Source organism: Dermacentor andersoni, chromosome 7 (assembly GCF_023375885.2).
Source record: "Dermacentor andersoni chromosome 7, qqDerAnde1_hic_scaffold, whole genome shotgun sequence".
In the NCBI taxonomy this organism is placed as follows: domain Eukaryota; kingdom Metazoa; phylum Arthropoda; class Arachnida; order Ixodida; family Ixodidae; genus Dermacentor; species Dermacentor andersoni.
This window is the reverse complement of record NC_092820.1, coordinates 75397219-75420670: the sequence shown is the minus strand read 5'-3', so window position 1 is coordinate 75420670 and position 23452 is coordinate 75397219. Positions and strand designations below refer to the sequence as shown.

General features: G+C 47.7%; 1 long non-coding RNA gene across 1 annotated transcript; it reads left to right on the top strand.

The window, feature by feature from the left end:
- Nucleotides 1–15901: 15901 nt before the first annotated feature.
- LOC129385739 (uncharacterized) lies at nucleotides 15902–23010 on the top strand. The gene is made up of 3 exons (XR_008613268.2): nucleotides 15902–15987; nucleotides 16524–16562; nucleotides 22865–23010. It is a non-coding gene; the product is annotated as an uncharacterized lncRNA (long non-coding RNA).
- Nucleotides 23011–23452: the final 442 nt, after the last annotated feature.

The following is a 23452-nucleotide window of genomic DNA, read 5'->3' as shown; positions in this document are numbered from 1 at the left end:
CAGCAAATATAGGAGCTGCTATAGTGCCTCGGTACCGAATGCGTTCTGTTTTAGTATTAAAATGTTACGTCTATTTAACAATAAGTGGATTCCCTGAGAGAAATGAACTGCATCATTTCACGTTTTCTTGCAGTTTCTTGACACAGAAGAAGATATATGGACCGTCATAACTACAGCCAATGAAAGTCTCGAATGCAAAGTTGATCGGAAGGAATTTATAAATCGTACAGACATTAACTTTTCCAGAAAACATTGGACACATAAGTAAGATTATTCCTATATAAGCACTCCCTCTACATTGTATGAAATCCCCTCTATCCACATGCAGGACAGTCGAGACTAAGCTCCATGGCAAGTTTAGCGGCAGCTATTATCCTTTTTATAGTATGAAAGTCGGACCCCAAGGTGAGTTGCATTGTTCTTTTTTTTACGTTTCTATATGACTGAGCAAAGCAAGTTGAGAAAAAGTTTCAGGCTCTCAATGGCATGGAGTAAAGATATAGGACGAGAACAGAGATATCTCTCTTCGCTATAAAGTTCGGTGTAATAAACGCTTTCCTGTGACCTGCAAAGTTTTACAATGCAGGACGGGTGCAGACACATTATTTCTGTGTTGCGCGCAAGAGAAGCCATCCCCAGTTCACCTGAGTTGGTGGATTCTAGGTGTGAACCAATGTTGGTTCGTAGACACTATCGTGTACAAGGCAGAAGCATGAAAAATTCTGGCAGAGCCCACCTCACGACGAACGTGGACGTTAATGGGATTAGCATTGAAGCAGTGTAGAGGCACCGTTTAGCCAACACCGAAACGTGTATACAGCTAGGCTCCCCGTGTTGCCCACTGCGCCCGCTGCGCCACCTAGCGGTGCCACCACGAACTGACGCCGAACGCCGGAGAAATTTAAAGAATCTCTTTTTGTCCCTGGAAAGTGACGCATACACAGTGGCGCATGCTTAGTTGCCCAAATTGGCGTCAGAGAGTTTTTATTAAAGAGTGGCGCACAGCTTCTGGTACGTACCAAGTGATCCACGTCAGCGCAAGGTTCATTGGAGGGTAGCACGGACCAAGTGGTTGGAATCAAAAAGGTCCATTTAAGAGCAGCCCGTACCGAATTCCACATACCCCGTGACCAAAGTTGGTCTGGCAGTTGGTTTCGAACTCTGCTTCCTACACACGGAAGCCAGATGTCTGATTTTACGGTATTAGCAATGTTATCTAGTTATCGCTTGGCGCAAGACGCGCCTTGTGTGCACAAATTTATTTATTGTTATCGGTGATTCTGCGCCGAAACATCGCGTCTAATCAGAATGCGCCCATACAGTTTCCACTGAGTCGCGGAGTGGCCTATATTAGACAGCCGGGTAGCGTAACAAGGCCAACGCTGACATCGAGAATAATCTGCAATAACTCCTGGCTCAATTATTCCTACAATTTAACCACGAGACCCTGAGTTATTCGAAGAACATGGTGAATTTAAAAGCTGTAGCTGCTGCAGTATGCCATTTGCTGCTTGTTATATTGTCGGGTTATTTTTATAACGAAGTCATTTGGCATCGATTGTTCACAGGTATCCGAGAACCATTTATATTATTTTTTGCTGATGCTTTTCTTGCAATATTTAAGGTATAAACAATTTCTACTCTTAAAACAATATTTACAACTGCCGTTTTGTGCCTCGTGAGATGACTGGCATTCTAATTAAAGTGACAGCCTACATTTCATACTTAGTTTACTATAAGCGCGAAGCACAATCTACAAGTTCAGAAAACTTGTACATCAGTTCGTGTTTGTACTAGTACGGCAACATCATACTGGCTTTGCGGAAAAAACGTTTATGCGGTTAAAAAAATCATCGGGTTTTACGTGCCAAAACCACTTTCTGATTATGAGGCACGCCGTAGTGGGGGACTCCGGAAATTTGGACCACCTGGGGTTCTTTAACGCGGACCTAAATCTAAGTACACAGGTGTTTTCGCATTTCGCCCCCATCGAAATACGGCCGCCATGGCCGGGATTCGATTCCGCGACCACGTGCTTAGCAGGCTAACACCACAGCCTATGCGGTTATTCGATTCATTGGTCATTCTAATTTGAAAACCGGATAACCGGGAATGTCATCAGCAATTTCAATAATGTAGAAAAGGCAGCTGATGATTTCTATACAAACTTCTACAGAACCCACTACAGCCACGCAACCTTGATTGCAAGTATTGACGAACAGCAAACAGAACCTCTTTGTGTAACTGGCGACATCTTTTCTACAGTGTATTAGCGTGGAAACTTTTTTCAGACGGACGCACAAAGGAACGCAGTTACACATAAGTGCGTCTGTGTGTCCCTTCCTGCTTGAGTGGGAAAAACGTCTCTGTGCTAATACGGTATATCAATGATGTCTCCCCAAAAAGGCCAGAATTCAATCCTTGAATTAGTGATCAGGTTAGAAAGGCTTTGGAAAACAAGTCCCTGGGGAAAGCTACAGGAGAAGATGGAAGGAAGGAAGGAAAACTTTATGTGGTCCTGCAAGTAGTGATAATTAATCACTAAGCGGGCCGCTCCCACGTTGGGACCGGAAGGCCAAGCCTCACGGCCACATCGTGAGCCTGCTGGACAGCCCGGAATTGTTCATCCAGGTCCGGGCTGCGAAGTGCAGCCTCCCACCTGGACGCATCCTTGATCGCCGAGTCTTCAATTCTTTCGCAAGACCAGAGCATGTGTTCGAGCGAGGCTAAAGCACCACAATCTTGGCAACAAGGCTCTGTATACGTCTCTGGATAAAACATGTTCAGTCTCCGTGGGCAAGGATAAGTACCAGTCTGCAGTAAGCGTAATGTAAGTGCCTGAGCCCTGTTTAGTTTAGGATGCGGCAAACTGTAAACCCTGCGATTAAGAAGGTAATACTTCGTGATTTCATTGTATGTGGAAGGGGAGTCTCTATTCTCGGGGAGTACCGCCACGCCGTTGCGCGGGGCAGAGCGGAGGGTAAGATCTCGCGCTGCCTCATGAGCGGACTCATTGAGATTCGGAGGGGCTCCCTCAATCATCCCAAGGTGAGCAGGGAACCAACATAAGTAATGTTGAGAGATCTCACATGTCTGCATAATTTTAAAAGCAACCTTAGCCACCGAGCCCTTCTCAAAGGCCCTAACGGCCGACTTTGAATCGCTATATACAAAAGGCCTGCGCCTGTCAACCAAGGCGAGCGCAATAGCCGCTTGCTCCGCGACCTCTGGCCTATCAGTCCGAACGGTAGCAGCGTTAACGAGACTGCCCTCATTGTCCACGACAACTATAGTAAACACCTTTCTCTCCTCGTTAAAAGAAGCATCGACGAAGCCAACCTTCTGATTCTCAGCACGAATGAGTCTCAGTAGGCAAGCTCCCCTGGCCTTTCTTCTACCAACATTTCGCTCCGGATGCATATTCCTGGGAACAGGCTTGACGTGATACCGATTACGGACCTTCACGGGAATACCGACATGAAGCTGCGAAATCTTCTCCTGAGGAACACCTAACTCTCTCAGAATCTGCCGACCCGTGCTAGTCGTAGAGAGACGCACCATCTGCGTCCTCTCCTGAGCCTCAGCTATCTCATCCAACGTATTATGAATTCCCAGCTGGAGAAGTCGGTCGGTGTTGGTGCACATTGGCACTCCCAACACTTTCTTCGTGATCTTCCTAATCTGCGTGTCAAGCTTCTCCTTCTCCGATGGTTTCCATTTGTGCATTGCCGCCACATAAGTAAAGTGACACAATACAAATGCGTGCATAAGTCTAATGAGACTATCCTCCTTGAACCCCGTCTGCCTGTTGGCCACCCTCTTCACTAGGCGTACCGCATTGTCTGTCTTGGCAATGATCTTCTGGATCGTCAGCGTGTTGGCGCCGTTCGACTCAATAATCATCCCCAGAACCCTGATCTTATCAACCCTAGGTATGAGATCGCCATTTCTTGTACGAAGCTGAATGCTCAGCTGGTCCACGGGGATCCATCCCCTTGGCTTGCGTCCCCTTCTAGTGGGACTGTACAGCAACAGCTCCGACTTGGAGGGGGAGCACCTTAACCCCGTCGAGTCCAAATAATTCTCAATTGCATCTACTGCATCCTGCAGAACACTTTCGATATAGCCCTCACTACCACCGGGACACCATATGGTCACGTCATCTGCATACATGGTGTGCCTAATCCCCTCAATCTCCAAGAGCTTCTTGGTCAATCCGACCATGGCCAGATTGAACAATGTGGGCGAGATGACGGCCCCTTGAGGAGTGCCCCTGTCTCCAAGATTGAACATCTTTGACTCCAGCTTCGCAACCTTCCAGGTAGCCTTCCTGCCTGACAGGAAGGACCTGACATAGTCATGAAAGCGCGCGCCGAGGCCAAGATCCGAAATGGACTTAAGAATATAAGAGTGCCGAACGTTGTCAAAAGCCTTCTCCAGGTCCAGCCCTAGGATGGCCTTAACGTCCCTTCCATCTCCATCAATGACCTGATGCTTGATGAGCTTCATTGCGTCTTGAGTCGACAGCCCGGCCCTAAAACCAATCATAGTGTGGGGGTAGACCTGGTTCTCCTCAAGGTACCTTGTAAGCCGATTAAGCACCGCATGCTCGGCTGCCTTGCCCACACACGAAGTGAGCGAAATAGGCCTTAAGTTATCGATGCTCGGGACTTTGCCAGCCTTGGGAATCAGCACCGTGAGAGCTGTCTTCCACTGCTCCGGAACCACCCCGTCTCTCCACATAGCGTTAACCTCCCCGGTAAGGTACTTGATTGACCTATCGTCCAGATTTTTCAAAAGCTTGTTCGAAATCCCGTCCGCTCCGGGAGCCGACTTGCTCTTAAGGTTATGCAAAACCGTGCGTACCTCTTCCACAGAAAAGTCCTCATCTAGGGAAAAGTTGTCCTCTCCCGTGTATGCCTGCTCCGTCAGAAAAGCATCCGGGTCTGCAACAGGAAGGTATTTGTTGGCCAGCTTTTCAACCAGCTCTTCCTCCGAGGCAGACCCCACTGCTTCGTGTACAGCTCTAGCAAGGACGTGCCCCTGACTAACCCTCGTATTGGAGTCGTTCAGCAAATGCTTAAGCAAGCCCCACGACCTCCCGTTGCGCACCTGCTCGTCCACCGAGTTGCATACCTCATCCCACTGTTGCCTAGACAAAAGCTTACAGTGCTCCTCAATCAGCTTATTCAGCTCGGAAATCTTTTTACGCAGCCTGCGATTAAGCCTCTGCCCCTTCCACCTATCCAGCATAGACCGCTTGGCTTCAATCAGATGGGCCAGCCTGCTATCAACACTATCCACCTCCAAATCCGTAGTGATCTCCTTCGTAGCCTCCTTTACATCCTCCCTCACCTGGGTGACCCAATCCTCCAGGGACGGCCGGTACAGGCCTTCGAATTCCTTCCCCCTTTCTCCTCTCTCCTCCCGGATCATCCGAAACTTATCCCAGTCTATAAACGTTAACGCCCTAGGGCGCCTACCCTCAACCTCAAAAACAACTTGGTTAATATAATGATCACTGCCTAGGTCTTCGGCAAGATTGTACCAACTAGGCTTGGCTGCGTTCTTTACAAAGCAGAGGTCAGGGGTAGTATCCCTACACGTCGACGTCCCTATACGTGTCGGAAAGGCAGGGTCAGTGACCAGCGTAAGGTCAAACTCCGCAGCGTTCTGCCAAAGGTCTCTCCCTTTTACTGTGTCATGCTTGTAACCCCACACATGATACGGAGCATTAAAATCCCCAGCCACGATCAGCGGATGGTCCCCGGCAAGCTTAGAAGCCTTCTGCAGAAGCAGCTTGAATCTCTGCACCCTGTCCCTCGGGGCACTATACACGTTCAGAATAAACACGCTTTTCTTGTTCACCCGGTTAGGAATCACCTCAATCATGACATATTCCAGGGAACTTAAAGGTATCTTAAGATCATGGGTCACATGCATCCGTTTGCTATCCAACAGAATGCAGGTCCCCCGAGCTTTGGATCCGCCGAAGACGGTTCGGTAGCCCGTCAGAGAAACTTCTTCCGTCATTGTCTCCTGCAGTAGAATAGCCTGCGGCCTACCCTTACACGCGCGAATATACTGCTGTAGAGGCGCCCGTTTACGAGCATACCCCCTACAGTTCCATTGCCACACACAAAAAGCCTCATTTTGTCGCGCCATGTTGAAGCATTTGCTGCGAGCCATCTTGTTGAACCTGAGACTTCCCAGTCGAGGAACCAGCCGACTGAGATCCGGACCTAAGAAGGGGAGAGGCACTCAGACTGGATTTGTTTTCGAACACCTCTATTCTACATTGCAGCTCCTTGAACCTCCCATCAATCGAGCCGAGCGACTCTGTGAGACGCGTATTCAGCTGCGCCAGACCATCATTGACCTGCTTAACACTATCTACAACACTCGACAGCATCTCCTTCACCTCAGATCTCAACTTCCTCGACGCGGGCTCCGCCTCATGAGTCATCGCCTTCCTCTTTGAGGGGCGCGACCCACTAGCCTCACCTACATCAGCAAAATCCATGCTCTCTATGGGCTCAGGCATTGCCCTCTCGGCCGGCGCAGGTCCTGCCAAACCCTTAAGGGCCGAGATTTCTGCCCGAAGCAGCCTCACCATTTCTCTCAACTCTGCGTTTTCCTCTTCTAGCCTCTTGAATCTCGCCTCATCCTTGCTTAGCTCTGGCCTTACCAAACTAGGCATCTCCGTTCGAGCACTTGTGTGCTCCGTCCAGGTAGTACCACTTGCCGCTCCACTGGGGCCCTTGCCTTGTAGACCGTGCAGCACACCACTCTTGCGCACACCCTGTCCCGACGTCCCATTGGGGCCACGCGCAGTCTCAGTTCCCAACTGTCCGTCCCGTCCGAAGCGCACCTTAGACGCCGATCTGCTCCCAGACCGGCCACCGGAGCGGCTGCGAGATGCTCTACCTGGTCTCCTTGATCTTGATCTTGAACGTCGACGCCCACGATCTTGTCCTTGCTCGCTCTCCAGCGTCTTCCCCAACGTCGGGAACTGGCTGTCGTCGTACCTGAAACCTCCCTTCTCTTCATCCTCCGCCTTGATGTCCGCCATAGCCCGCTCAAAACGACGGCGCCGGACCACATATGGGGTACGGAACCGCTGCTGGCACTCCTTGGCAGCCGTGATATGCTCTCCCCCACACAGTTCACACTTGGGCGTACACCGGTGGGCCTCACTGGGATTGGTTGAACCGCAGCCTCTGCAAACCACTTCTTCCGGCGAGGGGCAGACGTCAGCGCGATGCCCCAGCTTTCCACAAGCATAACAAACGTCAATCTGCTTGCGGTAAAGCGTGCACCTAACCAGCGCGTTACCATAACGAACGTAGTTGGGCACCTTGTATCCATCGAAGGCGATGATGACCGTACCCGACTCCTTGATGCGTTTTGCCGCCAGGGCCAGGGGATTACGCGGGTTGACAATCTTGCGACTGAGCGCTTCGGGTCCCTCGCTGAGAGGAACATTTCTTATGACTCCCTTGCACGTTTCATGCGGCGCCGCACGATATGCCGCAGCTTCATGCATGTGCCCAGCAACGCATAGATCCTTGATCCTCACGTACTTCGCAGCATTTTCTTCTTCCGGCGTGCTAACCACCACAATATTCTGCTGATAATTGGGGCAGATCGTGTCCGCTTCTCGCTTTACCTCGTCTATGCAAGCAGCAGCCGCGATTGCATCAGCCACCGTGGCCGCACCAATTTTAGCAATATTCAGACCTCCCCTAATCCTGACGATAATCTTGATATCATTTTTCGGCAGCGGAGGCATTTTACCGCGAAGGATGATACCCTTCTTGACGCTAGCAGGCGAGTTTGGACTCACTTTGCCGTTCTTGGGTCCCGGCCCGCCGTTAGGGCTAACAGCGTTGCCGCCATATGATGGCCTTGGCTTGGCCGTGGAATTCCTCTGGGGGTAAATTTTCCAGCCAGCATCCTCCGAAACGTCTTCCGGAGCAATATCTTTGCCTTCCACAGCGTATTCCATCATGACAAAAGCGTCAAGCGGCCGGGGAGCCGGCGCGGCCCACGAGCACGGCGGGCTCGGCGATAAGGGTTAACACCTCCGGCGGCGTAGTCTAGACGAGAAAGGCCGTAACATCAAGTACAGTCCACTCACTGAAAAAGGTCCTATATCCCGGTATACCATGTAACTTCGCGGATCCGCTGAGCACAGAATTAGGCACCAAAGAGAGAAAAATCCGGTCAAAACTGCCCATAAAGCGGGAGCCGACGCGGACACGTCTCACTACTTGTAGTGGGGCAAGATGGAATGACAGTCGATTTAATCAAGGGTGTGGGGGCTACTGTCTTCTTTACGCAATGCCTCGCTGCTTCTGCGTACTAGCGTTGAAGAAGTGCCAACATTATACCGAGTCATAAAAAGGAAGAGGTTCAAGAATTTAATAAATACAGGGCCATGACCTTGTTTTCAGTATTGTATAAGGAAGGAAGGAAGGAAAAAGTGGAGAAGGAAGGCAGGGAGGTTAACCAGTTTAGCCTAACCGGTTTGCTACCCTACACATGGGAGCGCGATGGGGGGGATGAAAGATGGGGAGAAGAGATAGAAGGCACATAACACGGCACACACATCGTTGGTTACAGTCTGTCACTCTTGTGCGGTACGTGACATCACTGTCACAGCCGCTTGTCCAAGCCCGTATCCTTCATAAACCGAAGTAGTCCCTTCGTCGCCTTCAGCTGCGATGTCTTCAGTCGGCGATATGTGAAAATGGTTGCAACTGACAATGGTCTATTGTCAAGGTGCGCTAGAACGGACGCCATGGACTATCTCTGAACATTATATTCAGGACAGTCGCACAGAATGTGTTCCAGCGTCTCCTCGCAAATACAGGCATTGCAGAGAGCGTTGTCGGCCATTCCAATGCGAAACGAGTAAGATTTCGTGAAGGCCACCCCTAGCCATAAGCGATAAAGCAGGGTGGCCTCACTTCGGCGGAGTCCAGTTGGCATACACAGATTCATCAAGGAGGGCAGGTCATGTTGATGATTGCTGCGGTTGGTCTGGCTGCTTGGTGTGCACCATAGAGAGAGCGTGATCTCCCGTGCAAGCACTTGAAGTCTGCTGGCTGCGTCGGACCGTGAAAGTGGTATGGCCTCTTCCTGTGTGTCTTCAAGAGCTGTCCGAGCGGCCTTATCGGCATCTTCATTTCCGATGACGCCGCAGTGACTTGGCAGCCACTGAAACGTCACGTGATGTCCTTTCTCATGTGATGTATGGGAGTAGGCACCTAATATCGAATACGAGCTGTTCGAATGGCCCCCGACGCAGAGCTGATAGTACAGATTGTAGGGCTGCCTTTGAGACGCTGAAAATTGACCATTGTCGAGGTGGTTCCCGATTGACAAAACAAAGTGCAGCTCGAAGAGCAGCTAGTTCCGCAGATGTAGATGTCGTTGGGTGGTCAGTCCTAAAGCTGATGGTAATACCTCTTTCTGGGACGACTACAGCACCGGACGAACACTGGATGTTTGTGGAACCGTCAGTATAAATATGTTCACTGTCTGCGTACCTCTCGTGCAGAAGAAGCAGAGACAGTTGTTTCAGCACAGGCGACGACAGCTCAGACTTTTTCCCGATTCCTGGTACGCTGAGATGGACTGTGGGGCTGACAAGGCACTAAGGGGGTATCGTTGGTTTAGATGCAGCGGTGAAGCCCGAGGGAAGTTTGTCGTTGTACTTGACGATAGTTTTTGAGAATGATGCTTGGTGCCTGTCTGAAGGTAGTGTTGCAACGTGGTGATAGGGGGCCCGTGCCAAATGTCTGATATGCGTTCTCAGGGTTTCCACCATGATGTGAGTCTGCATTGGATGGTCCCGAGCAATCGCAATAGTTGCCTCAGTTGACGTGCATCTCGGCAAACCAAGGCAGACTCTGAGTGCTTGAGCTTGCGCAGCTTGCAGAACACGAATATTTGTCTTGCAGGTGTTGTTCAGTACAGGTAGACTGTATCTTAAAGAACCGAGAAAGAGAGCTCTGTAGAGTCTCAGCATTGCGTCTACTGACATCCCCCACGTCTTTCCTGTCAGGTATTTAAACAACTGGGAGGTTGCTGTTAGGCATCGTTTCATGTAAGCCACGTGCGGGCTCCAACAGAGGTCTCGGTCGATAATTACGCCAAGAAATCTGTAGGTTCTGACATAGGAAATGGTCCGCCCATTGATTGAGATGACATAAGGCGTCATTGGTTTGCGAGTAAACGCCACTAGGGCGCATTTTCTGGCGATATGCTGAGACCTTGTTCACACAAGTAGCTCGCTGTCAAAGTAGCCGCTCTCTGAAGCCGTGTACGTATCTGAGGACGTGTGACTGCCGAAGTCTAGAGACAGATGTCGTCTGCGTATACTGAAATTTTGGTGGTAGTTGGCAAGTATTCAGCAAGCCCAATAAGAGCGAGGTTGAATAGCGTCGGGCTGAGAGCACCGCCTTGAGGAACGCCCTTGCTGGTATAGCATGGGGTATAGCGTCGCGTAGTTGGGCCATCGTCAGTTAATACATAGAATTATCTTGCAGATAGGTAACTTGCAATCCATAAAAACACTCGACCACCTAGGCCAACCGTCACAAGAGCGTCGAGAATAGCCTCATGTAATACGTTATCGTATGCCCCTTTCACATCTAAGAATAAAGCTGCAGATAAACGTTTACGGGACCTTTCGTGCTGGACATATGAAACGAGATCAACTACATTGTCGATGGAAGGGCGGTCACGTCGGAAACCAGCCATGGAACTCAGATAAATCTTGTAGTGTTCAAGGTACCATTCCAGGCGGCCAAGGATCATCCGTTCCATTATCTTTCCTACACAGCTGGCCAACGCTATCGGGCGGTAAGAGGTGAGCTCTAGCGGGGATTTGCCCTGCTTCAAGATTGGCACCAGGCGGCTCACTTTCCATTCGTCAGGAACATTTCTCTCCTGCCATGAGGTGTTGTAGAGACTCAATAGTGCTATCCGTGCGGATTCTCCGAGATAGCACAAGGCTCGGTATGATATACCATCTGGACCCGGAGATGATGAGCGCTTGCAGAGAGCTAGTGCCGCCTCGAGCTCCTCCATTGTAAAAGGAAGGTCCATGCGGCAATCTCGGGAATGGGGGACATCATCTCGGGCTGAAGGATCTGGACGTGTCGCTTGGTCTGCCATTCGCGCACAAAAGTCTTCTGCGACATCGATGTCTTGCCGCCCTTGGAAAATCGCGAGCGCCTTGAATGGAAAACACTGTTCCAGAATGCAACGCAGACCTTGCACCGTTTTCCAAATGTGAGACAGCGGCTTGCGGGGGTCGAGTGTTTGGCAAAACGTTGCCCAACGTTCCGACGCTAATCTATTCATTCGACGCTGAATCTTCTTTTGTATCCTCCTGGCTGCCCTAATGTCATGGATTGATCTTGTACGCCGATATCGACGTTCCGCCTGGCGACGAAGTGCGCGAAGTCGCTCTAATCCTATGTCGAAGTCGTTTCGCGTGTGAGAGATCCTCAGTATGCGAGTGGCGTTCCGCATCGTATTTTTAATTGTTTTTTCTAACCCAGAGGGCAGGCCCTCGCTGCAGGCATCTTCCATATCAGATTTGAAGTTGGCCCATTGAATCGTCCGAATGGTATTCCGTGGGCCAGATCTAGACGACAAGCCTTTGATGTTCAGATAGGTGGGAATGTGATCACTCCCATGTGTCTCAATATCTGGAAACCACTTCACATATCTGGCGAGAGAGTTGGAGACAAATGCAAGGTCGAGGCAGCTGCCGTATGTCACGCCTCGAAGAAAGGTGGGGCTACCATCGTTCAAGAGAGTAAGGCCATAGTTGTAGGCGATGCTTGATAATCTTCGTCCTCTTGCATTTGTCTTTGTACTTCCCCATGCTGGATGGTGTGCATTGAAATCTCCTATGATGACCCATGGGGCGGGGCAAACACTCAAGATATCCGCTAATCTTTTAGTGTCGAAATTGTTGGAAGGCGATATATACACGCCTATGAGAGTAAACAAGAGTTTGTTCTTGTTAACTGTGACGCATATATACTGATTGTCGTCGTGGGGCGCAATCGGTTGCAAAACATAGGTGAGTTCCCGACGAACAAAAATGATGATTTTGCTGCATGCATTATTTGTTGATGACATGAAACATTCGTACCCTGACAGTCTGATTGGTTTCGACAAGTTGGGCTCACAAATGACGATGAGTGGAAACACATTGGTGTACACATACTGACGGAAATCTGAAATTCGTGATTTTAGCCCTCTGGCGTTCCACTGCATGACGGACGCTGCCTTGACTTCTTTTCGGAAGGATGGGGTATGGGTAGCCATCTTTCTAGTTGAGGGATTCAAGCACTGGGCTTAAGGCGTCCAGCACTTTAAGTGCGCTTCGAGCAGACGGTGTCCCCATCTCAACTAAAATTGTTGGATGGCCTCCATGAGGGAACGTAGCACCGAGATGACTTGATCTGTTTTAGGTGAATCCTCAATGGCCGGAGAAGGCTCCGGTGGCGCCGTGACCTTCTGAGGTTCCTTAGCAAGGGAGCGGCTCGGTAGCGTAGGCCATTCCTCTAAAGAAAGAGTCTTATCTGATGCCCTCGTGGAAGTGGTGGGCCCTTTCGCGTCGCGACTAGGTGGTACCGTAGTGGAGCGGGTACTATCGCTTCGCTCATGCGCCTTCTTTGAAGACGTACGACGGTGCCGACGTCGACGCCGACACCGGACTACTTCGGCTGCCTCCCTGTGGGCCGAATTGTCTCTGGCCATTTGCTTCAGAACCACGCGCTCCCTCTTGATGCGGGGACAGTCTTTCGACGAGGCTGCGTGAGGGCCGCTACAGTTGGCGCACTTCAGAACTGTGGCACCGCAGGTCACTTCTGCATGAGGTTCAGCGCAACGGGGACACAGAAGCAAGTTGGGACACACGCCCTTTACGTGTCCTAGCCTGAAGCACTGATGGCATTGAAGTGGCTTCTGGATGAATGGCCGAACTGGATGTCGAAAATGTCCGACTTTAACGTGGGAGGGTTTGCAATCCCCTTGAAGATTACTTTTACGCAGCGCGTATTCCTAAGACGGCGCACTTGCGTAATGATCGTGCCCTCGTTTGCCGGCTTGATGAGGCTAGGTAAATCTTCATTGGGAATGACAATGTCAATGTCGTAAATTACACCGGCTATCGATGTGTCGTCGATCGGGATGAAGGGGCGCATTTTGATTCCGCCAAGCTCCGTGATTTTTTGAAGTGTTCCAAGCGCACTCGCGTTGTACACGTCTATGGCGAGTATATTCTTGCGTGGGTTTATTCTGATGTCTTTAATTTGATCCGGCACCGCACGTTCCAGAAAAATGGATAGGGCTTGCCTGTTCAGCAACCGTAGGTTGCTTGACGGTTCTTCCGGCATAAAGATGATGACGTGTGACCAGCGCGCAGGCCTTGACTTCATAGTCGTAGTGCTCACAGGAGGTGACGGCGCTGTGTTGGCGATCTTTCTCTTCGCCCTCTTACTCCGGACGGGTATGAAGCCCTCGTCAGATGAGTCGTCTTCAGACATAGAGTACAGCTCGGTGTCTTCGGTGTCGCTGGGGGAGCCAACTCGCTTCCTTGCGGTTGACAGCCGTGATGACTTCTGGCCAGGCGGGCCTGTGGCATGCTCCGCGTCCATGGTCGCAAGACGGGGAGGTGAGGCACCCCGAAAGGCAAAGAGTTCACCAAAAATGCAGAGAGCACAGAAACAAGCGTTCTGTCAAGAAGGCACTTCGTCGTCTTCTCAGTGTTGTATAAAATATTCACCAAGCTAACTACTAGAATAAGGACAACACTTGAGTCGACCAAAAAATATCCTAGCCCCAGGAAGGGGTATTCTACAATGAATCAGTGGAAAAAATGTGTAAAATTATTGCATTTTACTAGTAGTAACGTATATGGCCGAAATTTGGGAGGTTAACAAAACATCTTAAGAAGTCAAGCCCAGCGCGATGAGCGATGGAACAAAGATTCTAAGACATGGCGCTTATAGACAGGAAGAGAACGCTGTGGACTGGAGACGAAATGGGGGTAACAGATATCCTAGTTGACACGACAACAATAAAATTGTGGCGGGGCATATATGTAATAGGTAGCGATAGTAGGCGATGATGTAATAATGTTGTAGAATTCGTGCCAAGGTAAATAAACCACCGTCGACGACAGCAGAGAGTTAGTTGATGTCAGAAAATTAGGAAATTTCTGGGCGATTAGCATGAGAGTATAAACTACCTTTATATTTTAAATTTTGTTGTCTGCCAGTGTGAAGCACTACTTTTTAAGCTGAAGATACTGATCATAAGTATGGAGACGTTGGTATGAGAGCTAGTATCCTCCTTCATATTAAAAAAACAGGCACAAGCTGTATGAATGAGAGTTCTACTTATATTTTTCGCCGCTAGTTAAACTTTGACTGTATGACCAGTACATAAATTTTGACAACGTGCCAACAGTTTCACACTTTGACGGGGATCCTTTTTTTTTTTTACTTTAGCGCTGCTCACACGCTCATCTGGCATATTCTTTTGACATCATTCTTCGAATAAACAGCAGAAGTTGAGTGCCCACTCTGTTTATTTTTACTCCCTCTGTGTTAAAGTCAATTTTCTTGTCGCACTAATATGCATGTCCTAATAATATAAAACTCAGAGCTAAACAGTTTGCAAATGTTTCCTGTAGCAGTTTACATAGCTTTCTCGGTTTGGCGGGTTCACTATGACTGCTCTTCACTACAACTACCGGGCTTTTCGAATCAGCGCGAACAACACAAGCGGCGGCAATGTTATGCGTAGTTGCTGAGCCAAGTAATAGGTATTCTTTGCCTGTCATGAGTCTCTGACACAATGTTGGACACTATGTGGGATGGACTTAGGGCAGTCATACAGTTTCATGCAATTATTAGAGGGATCTTTGGCGCTACAATCGTGGAGCCACCGTGGAAATGATAGGTAGTTCATATATTTTTCTGCTATTCGTGTTTTGACTTCAGGAGTTCTTGTGGCTTCGCTTATTACGCTTTAACTTGGCCTAAATTTGCCTAATTTTCAAAGCAATTCATACTTCGTTCAATGCAGAAGGTAATAAGACTCTTCACGCACGCATAATCACTGCTAATTGCAGTTATACCACTTGTCCATGCACCCGTGGCGTAATGGTCTCAATACCAGGCTTCTGTGCTGGAGGTCCTGTGTTCGAATAATGTCATCGGAAAATGTTGATAACATAATTGTTTACATAATTATTCCTCACTTAGTACTTTCTTTAATATGATCCCTTTGCTATTCCACGATGCATTTAAGGCCAGAAGGGCGAAGCTCGGGCAAATCTATCTACTACCGATCATTCCCATATTGGTTCAACTGCTCTGCTTGCAGTTCCCTAGACAGATTAGCCACAGTTACCTCTAGTAATTGGATGAAATTTTATGACTGCAGCAGACGCTTTGCTTAGGCTACAATAACAGCGACATTACCGTCATACCGCGCACCTTCGTCATCCCATCACACCGCCAACGCAGTGGCCAAGCAACTTCAGAACTCCGCCTAAGCAGGTATCCCACAGAAGGCTCGCCAACAACCTAGTCTGACTGACTTGTGTTATAAGCATAGTACAATCTATAATTTTTAGGTGCACTTTTGACTCGCTACGATATAGTACGCTGGGAGAGATAAATATTAATGGCCCTAAAATCTAGCCCAAGCCATTACCTATATTAGTTCCGGGTGGTGAATAAAAGGCTGAACAAAAATTAAATCCTCGATGTGCATAACACTGCATGAAGCTAAGTGAAAATGACTAATGAGTTATTTCGTGTGGTACGGATGCTAACGCCTTTTGTACAACTAACACAGGTGGAAAGGCTCAAAGCGTAGAAGAATTAGTCTATCAAGGAACAAACAACACATGTGGAATATTCGAGCTCCGGAACCTAACATATGGTATGTAAACTATTCCCAAACGCATAGTGTTGAAAAAAAGACGTTTCAAATGCCTTAAATATCTGGTAGATGTGACTTCTTTTACTTCAGTGGCAAGCACTCTAAATTGATGATGAAGCAATTTCACAATTAAGTAAGAAAGCGCATGTCGTTATTGGACGCAAGAGATTTTCCAAACCGTCACTGCACAAATAACCACAAAGACACATAGACCTAAGTACCCACACCAGTCAAGGCGTAGCCATCATACCGCAGGGTGTTATTTTGCGGTGAGCACCTTACAGCAATTCATATTTTTTAATATGGTTCATGAATACAACTACAGGTTAAAGAGTCATGCTGTTTTGCGTTTCAAAAATAATTTGCAACGGGCATGCATAGTCTAATATTTTTACTAAGCAGTAATGGGGAGGGGGGGGGGGGGGCTAATTGTAGCGCCATAATTTGTACCATTCATGAAAGTCATAAAAAGCTATTCTAGCTTAGTTGTTACACACGTGTTAGAGCTTACGATTGCTGTACTTTTCTCCTTTCAGTGGTGACCGGGCCTTGCTATTATTTAACCGGCAAAGCATGTGAGTACATAGCAGACTGCGTGTATGTCTTGTATGTGCTACCAGTCCATTATCGTAGAAAGTGAACCATCTCAACGCTCCCGGATACTACGTGGATATGCTTCAAAATTTCTTTTAGACAACGACCCTACCATTCAATATCACTGTACCTACAGCACGCAGCTATTTCGAATGGCGGTCGCAGCGAGACTGGATTGCGCGGTAATCATTCGCCGACGACGGGGAAGACTCTCGAGCAGAACAAAAAAAATGTGTCGTCGTTACTCTCGAAAAGCAATATTATGAAAAGCAGTATCATAAGATCATAAAATAACATGACAAAAGGCTATAGAAAAGACGGGGAATGCGGGAGATGGAAATGCAAGACGATGAGCAAAACGTGAACAAGGTGAATGCAGGAGCCAACGTTTCGACAAGTGGACTTGTCTTCTTCAAGGTGACGTATACTTTCCTCGCCACAGTATATATAGGTGGGGTTCTTCTAAAGGGGTGAGGGTATGAGGCGGGAGGATGCGGAAACGAGGGAAAATGTCTTACCGTGTCGAATTGAGAGTAAAGGAACGCTGTGTACAAGGTCAAAGCCAGGGCACAACCCCCCCCCCCCCACCCCTATCTGTCAACGTACGGGCGTTAGCCGGCGTGTCAAGGGCGTCTGACACGCCGGCTGACAAAAAAAAAAGGAAAGGAAAAAAAGGAAAGGGGGGGATACGCCAAGAAATCAAACTAAGTGTTGTTGCCTATAGCTTGAAGTTTAGCATAGCGAATAGATTCTAAAGCTCCCTTTGAAACGTTTATGCCTATTGGTTGCAATGTCTTGAACTTATGGATAAAGTATGATTCTCTGTATTTTCTTTCTCGTTCAGAACGGAAATTTGACTGTAAGATGTAGAGCTTAAGTTCATCAATGTTATGACCTGGTTGGTTGAAATGCTCGGCGACGGCTTTGGGAAGTTTTTAGCTGTGTCCGCGTGATGTCCGTTTATTCTCACGTTCATTGATTGTCCTGTTTCACCAATATATTCTTTCTTACCGAAGGAACATTTAAGCATATAAATCACATCCGAACTTGTACAAGTGAAGCTAGATTTGACTTCATGTGTATAACTATTTGCGGTGCTTTTAATTTTAATGTCACTTTGAAGATGCCTGCAGGTTTTGCACCTAGGGCGACAACATGCAACCAATAGGCATTGCAACCAATAGGCATAAAAGTTGCGAGCGCAGCGATCATGGTGGACTTACAGACGGGTTCCCAGGCCAGGTGGACATATTTTTCCGCTGATACCGGGAGCTTCAGAACACTAATTACCAAAAGTAAATTAAGTAACTTTCTTCATTAGTTCCTCGGGAGAAGTTGTCTAGTGGTCAAGGTTGGAGGCAGTAACATTTAATGCTCAACCTTGCAACACAGCGCAGAGGAAGGTAGAGCACTAGTTATCCCAGTCCCATACCCTGCGCGAGGATCACTTGTCTTCGACGCTTTTGCAGCTAAACGTGATCTTCCATGCGCGCGTTCCGCATGCGCGTCCATACCTTGACAGCACGACGGCTGTGGCGCGACAACGTCGTCTTTGTCCTAATTGCTATCGCAATAAAATTGTTGTTGCAGATAGCTCTTACAGCATGGAAAAGCCTAGCATTTATCAGGTGCCAAAGCAGCTTAAAATTCAATCGCGCATCAACTAGCATGGGCCCGAAAAGAAATACCTAACGGCGAAAAATGCACTGACACACTTACCCTCCTGAGCCCACGCTAAGAAATTGTCAGACCTAAATTTAAGGCTCATCAAGAACACTGCGAATGATGTTAAGGTAGCGGCTATTTACGTGTACTGCAGGGACCATGAATCGGTCGTAAATGTGATCCAATAAATAAGAAAGCCGAAAACCAACGCGATTCTGAGCAAATAATTGTATCGAGAGAGTTGAAATACCTTAATCGCGAAAAGCGGTAACAGACAGGCTTGATCAAGGGCGTTCTATAGTATAATAGCTTCTGTCGCGAGAACAAAGCTGTTTCTTGTAGCACTACAAAACCATTCGAATGCTTTTTACAAAAATAAATCAAGCAGGGAATAGTGCTAGAACTCATGTCACGTTGACTGTCGACAGTAATGAGATTAGCATTCGAGCAATGTAGCGACACACCGTATTTTTGAACTCACGATGATTTAACATATTTAGGGCTCATCGCGAGACTTCGTTTCTTCGGCTAAATGTGCCATACACCGGTCTCATTGTGTGTATCCCGCCAACGGTCGCGCTTCTTTTTTTTTTTTTTTTTAACACCGAGAAGGACTATACTGAGCTAGAACCCGACCAGCGACAGATAGACTCACGCGCAGCCATGGATGCTAGGCAAAGAAATACTTGCTATAAAAAGATTGAAAATGATAGCGTATTGTGATGACTTGCGTGAAATCGTCCTACTGCAGTCATCCCTAAGTGCGTGTCAGGTGACAATTGCGAGACAGAGTAGCGCGTGAGCTTTGTACGCGATGAAGACGACATGATGGCGTGTCACATGAGGCTGGCGTGAGCACCGCAAAGCGTCCCAATAAAGCAATACTGAACAAATCTTCAATCAAAGACGACCTCAAACGACAAGGAAAAAGAAAGAGAGGGCGGGCGATGAAGGAGACACGTCGGCAGGAGCAGTGCGAAGAAGACTGCTGGGCTTCGGAAGCTCGAGTACCCGCGCCCCTCAAGCCCGCACCCCAGTAATGAGCAATACGGCGTCCTTCCTCTGTAATGGAAACGCAATAACTTGATACTACTGCTAAAAGCATCAAAGTCACCACTTGGAGCTGGCATATTATCGGACAATATATACCACTCTCCAGCAGACCAGGGAACTTCAAGGACCAAACGATCCTCATGCGCCTCGAATGGTGCCTTGACCAATAAAAAATTTACCCTGACTTCACGGCGAGATTGCGATGAGGCCGTTCATCGATTGACAGCGTCATCGATATAGTGTTACCAGTAGATAAGCAAAAATTTAGGGACGGATTGTTAGCGGCGCTCTTTCGTGACGTGAGTGGTGCCTACGACAACGTTTCCCCTGAAACCATCCTAGCCGCGCTTTTAACAATTGAACTAGGAGGACCAATATTTCGATGGATCAAAAGCTGTCATAGATAGAAGGGAACTTCAAGGACCAAACGATCCTCATGCGCCTCAATGGTGCCTTGACCGATAAAAAATTTACCCTGACTTCACGGCGAGATTGCGATGAGGCCGTTCATCGATTGACAACGTCATCGATATAGTGTTACCAGTAGATAAGCAAAAATTTAGGGACGGATTGTTAGCGGCGCTCTTTCGTGACGTGAGTGGTGCCTACGACAACGTTTCCCCTGAAACCATCCTAGCCGCGCTTTTAACAATTGAACTAGGAGGACCAATATTTCGATGGATCAAAAGCTGTCGTAGATGACGGGCCTTGTTTGTAGGTACTGAAGATGGTCCGACTATCGACCGCTACACGTGCCATGGCCATCCCCAATGCGCTGTTTAAGCCCTAATCATATCACCCTCGCGCGGCTTGGACTAGCTGAATCGCTACCGTAAAATCAGTGTGTCTATCTGAGCCCATGACATCTGTGCCTGGGCATGAGCAGTGACACGCCTGCAGGTTATTACAAGGCTACAGAACGCAGCGACGCAGACATCTGGCTATCTTCGTACACGAAGCCTAACCATGTCGTCATAAAATTGCGTATTAGTCGCTTTCGCGCCAAATGTAATGAATGGTTATCCAGCATGCATCAGTAGCCACCCTAGCTGCTACAAATGAAATCAACGGCTTTTAGGTTTAATTGTTAACCTGGACCTATTCTGAAGCCCTCAAGCCACTGTGACCTACTTGAAGAAGTAGGTCACATCTATTGCCCACGTCTTTAAGTTTATCACCGACAAAACATGGGGATCAGCAGCTGGCTCCATGCTAGAGACCATTTCCTCAAATTTCTGCGCTATAGCCCTCCCATGCTTTCTGAAACATGAAAACCTAATCTCCGACCACTTCATAGTGCGCAAGCACCAGCCCTACGCGTTCGCCTCAGCATTCCGCGGAACAGTTCTGCATCAGCAACAGTTATTATAGCTCGAGACCCTCCGATCACGATTTATAATACAAGCGACATGCTGAGGGCGTATATTCGCAATATTTACCGGATGCCATCCAACCACCTTGCTTGCCAGCCAGAACTACCAACAACAAGCGTCATTTCCCAACGTAGTCAACACTCATCATGTCTCCCTACCGGCGAACTTCACATCCTCGGCTCGTTCGCCGACAGCCTTTCCAACGCCTCTTAGACAGCACAAGGCCGGTGTGTTTCGATCCACGGCATCATGGCACCTTTCCCAACTGCCATAGGATCTAATAGGGATTCTCTCAAGTAAGCTGCGTTGATTTTTTACGTCACCACTTTCATCAAGCCGAGCTTCGCCATGGAAATTTGGTCTAAGTGGCATGACGTCATAAAGCCGAGTGCCAAGACCTATCTAGGAGTTGTCCTGTCCATTCCTAGAATGAGAAAGACTGTCCTGCTTACCTTAGCCTTAAAACAAGCAACTCTAGAATATTTCCAAACTTTCTCCTTTGTCCAAGTCCAAATATTCCCTGATGGTTCTTCCAGTCAGACCCGCTCCACCAGTGCAGTGGTTATTCCATCATAATCTGGCGCGGAGGCAAAAAAGGCACACACTGACGAGAAGATTATAAAACTTTTTTTCTGGTAATACATCAACGCATTGCTGCATAACTCCATCAAAACCTCTATGGCGCGACAATGGGACAACCCCGAATATCGGCATGAGCGCCTCTATATACTTGGCGCTGGTTTGCGATTCCGGCTTCCACTTCGGTTGCGGAGAGACCAGGAAACACTCATCCATCGATTACGACTCGGTGTGGCATACACTCACTGGTACGTTTAGAAGATTGGACGAGAACGAGACAAAAAACAACTTGCCGCAGCATCGCACGTAAAATTTGAAGGTTGTCGGATCGTTCCCTACCTGCGGCAAGTGGTTTTTTCACCTACTTTCATTTCGATTAATATATCGTTTCTTTATTTCATTTATTAAGCACAAGCAATTTCCCCTATGTTGTCCTTGGTATCAGTGTGTGTTGGCTTCTTTTCATATGATTAATAAAAACGGACCCCTCGGCTCACCCCCTTTCTTCTCGTTTATACGAGGGCGAGGTTTCGGTTGGGCTAGTGATTGGCACAACGTCTTAAACTCTCTGGAAAATGAAATTCTTATGGCAACTGCTTCAAAGGCACAACTTCGCTGCAGCTGAGGTTGGGGCTGATGCATCGAAAGTGCGGTTATCGTGGTGGCGCCTGTGTAGGCGCAGTGTGCTGCCGAATGAAAAGAAAATGTATGATTTCATAATGTATGCAGCCCATGTGTGCAGCCTAAACAGCTTCGCTGGTAATCCGTCCAAATATGAATGTTGCGACCCCGCGAATGTATGCATTAAAGAGCTTCTATCTAATCTTCCCGTTAGATTTAGACTTTCACTGACAATTGTCTTCTGTATCAAGCAATAAATTCCCGTAGTGACCATTTAGCCTGAAATTGAATTGTGACTTGGCAGGATCGCCCAAGTCTACTGCCATTTTTGTCTTCCTGCTGGCGCACTGAACTTTCATGAGAAATCTGACAAGCAGTCATGCTTGAGAGGCCGTTGGTTGACCCCCCAGAGTCTATTATAGGTGCTCATAATGTCAAATCTACGTTAACAAAGTGAAAAAAAAAACGCACAAAATATGAGCCAAAGTGGTGGATTTACTCTGCGTCACAGGAAAACGGTACGTGTTTGTCGAAATTTTCAATTCATTACAACACTAACCTATTTGAACCGTGCTGGAGTACGCTTGGTAAACAAGGATATAGTGAAGATGTACGACACATATGGCGCTGTCGTATGAGTACGTGTGCCTAATCAGTCCGTGTGAAGAGTAAGCTATCACAATACGAATTAGTAACTCGTCCGAGAAGAGCAGGTTTCGAACACCGCCCTTTATATTGTGGCGATAATGTTATGGTCTGTACGTTAATAATTATAAGCTCTGTGATGACTTCAGAACGCCGGTGTATTTCAGCCTTTTCGATCTTATGGTAAAAAAAATTATTGGGTTTTACCTGCCAAAACCACTTTTTGGTTGCGGCACACGGTAGTGGAGGACTCTGGGAATTTCGACCACCTGGGGTTCTTTAACGTGCACCTAAATCTATGTACACAGATTTTTTCGCGATCTTATGGTAACCTTTTTGATTTCCAGGTCCGCAATACGAAGCCTATGATATAAGGGTGAGGGGTGCCGGCGGCAACGAATCAGCCCAAGAGTGCTTGGATGCTCTCAAAAAGTATTACCCAGGAGAGACCTTCAGACGATATTTGTATACGAGCACTTGTGAAACGGCTGCATTCAAGACACCACACTGTTAGGCTGAATAATTGATTCACTCAATTTGAAATTATTGATAATTAAATAAACAGATGTAGTTACCGAGCAGAATTTTCATGCAAGTACTTTTCTTCTTTTGTGGCACAGCCTGTGCTAGTGGACTTCACTGAGCGTTCTCGACTTTTCAGTGAATAAATGGCATTAATTAATGTTCCATAAACGCTCCAAGTGCGCGAACGTGCCAAAGCACTTTTGTCTCTTTATTTTACTTCAGCATAATTCAAAATAAAGTTTTCGTGAAGTTCGCGATATCTTCTCGGAAGTTTTCTTCAACTTTAGTTCGTCTGGAAAATATTTATAGCAAGATGTGCACTGCAGGAACGCGTGAAGTGTTGTTCATTCCGTTTGAAAAATTATTTTTTAGATGACTAGCCTAGCAGGCTTTAAAATTTACAAAGCTGT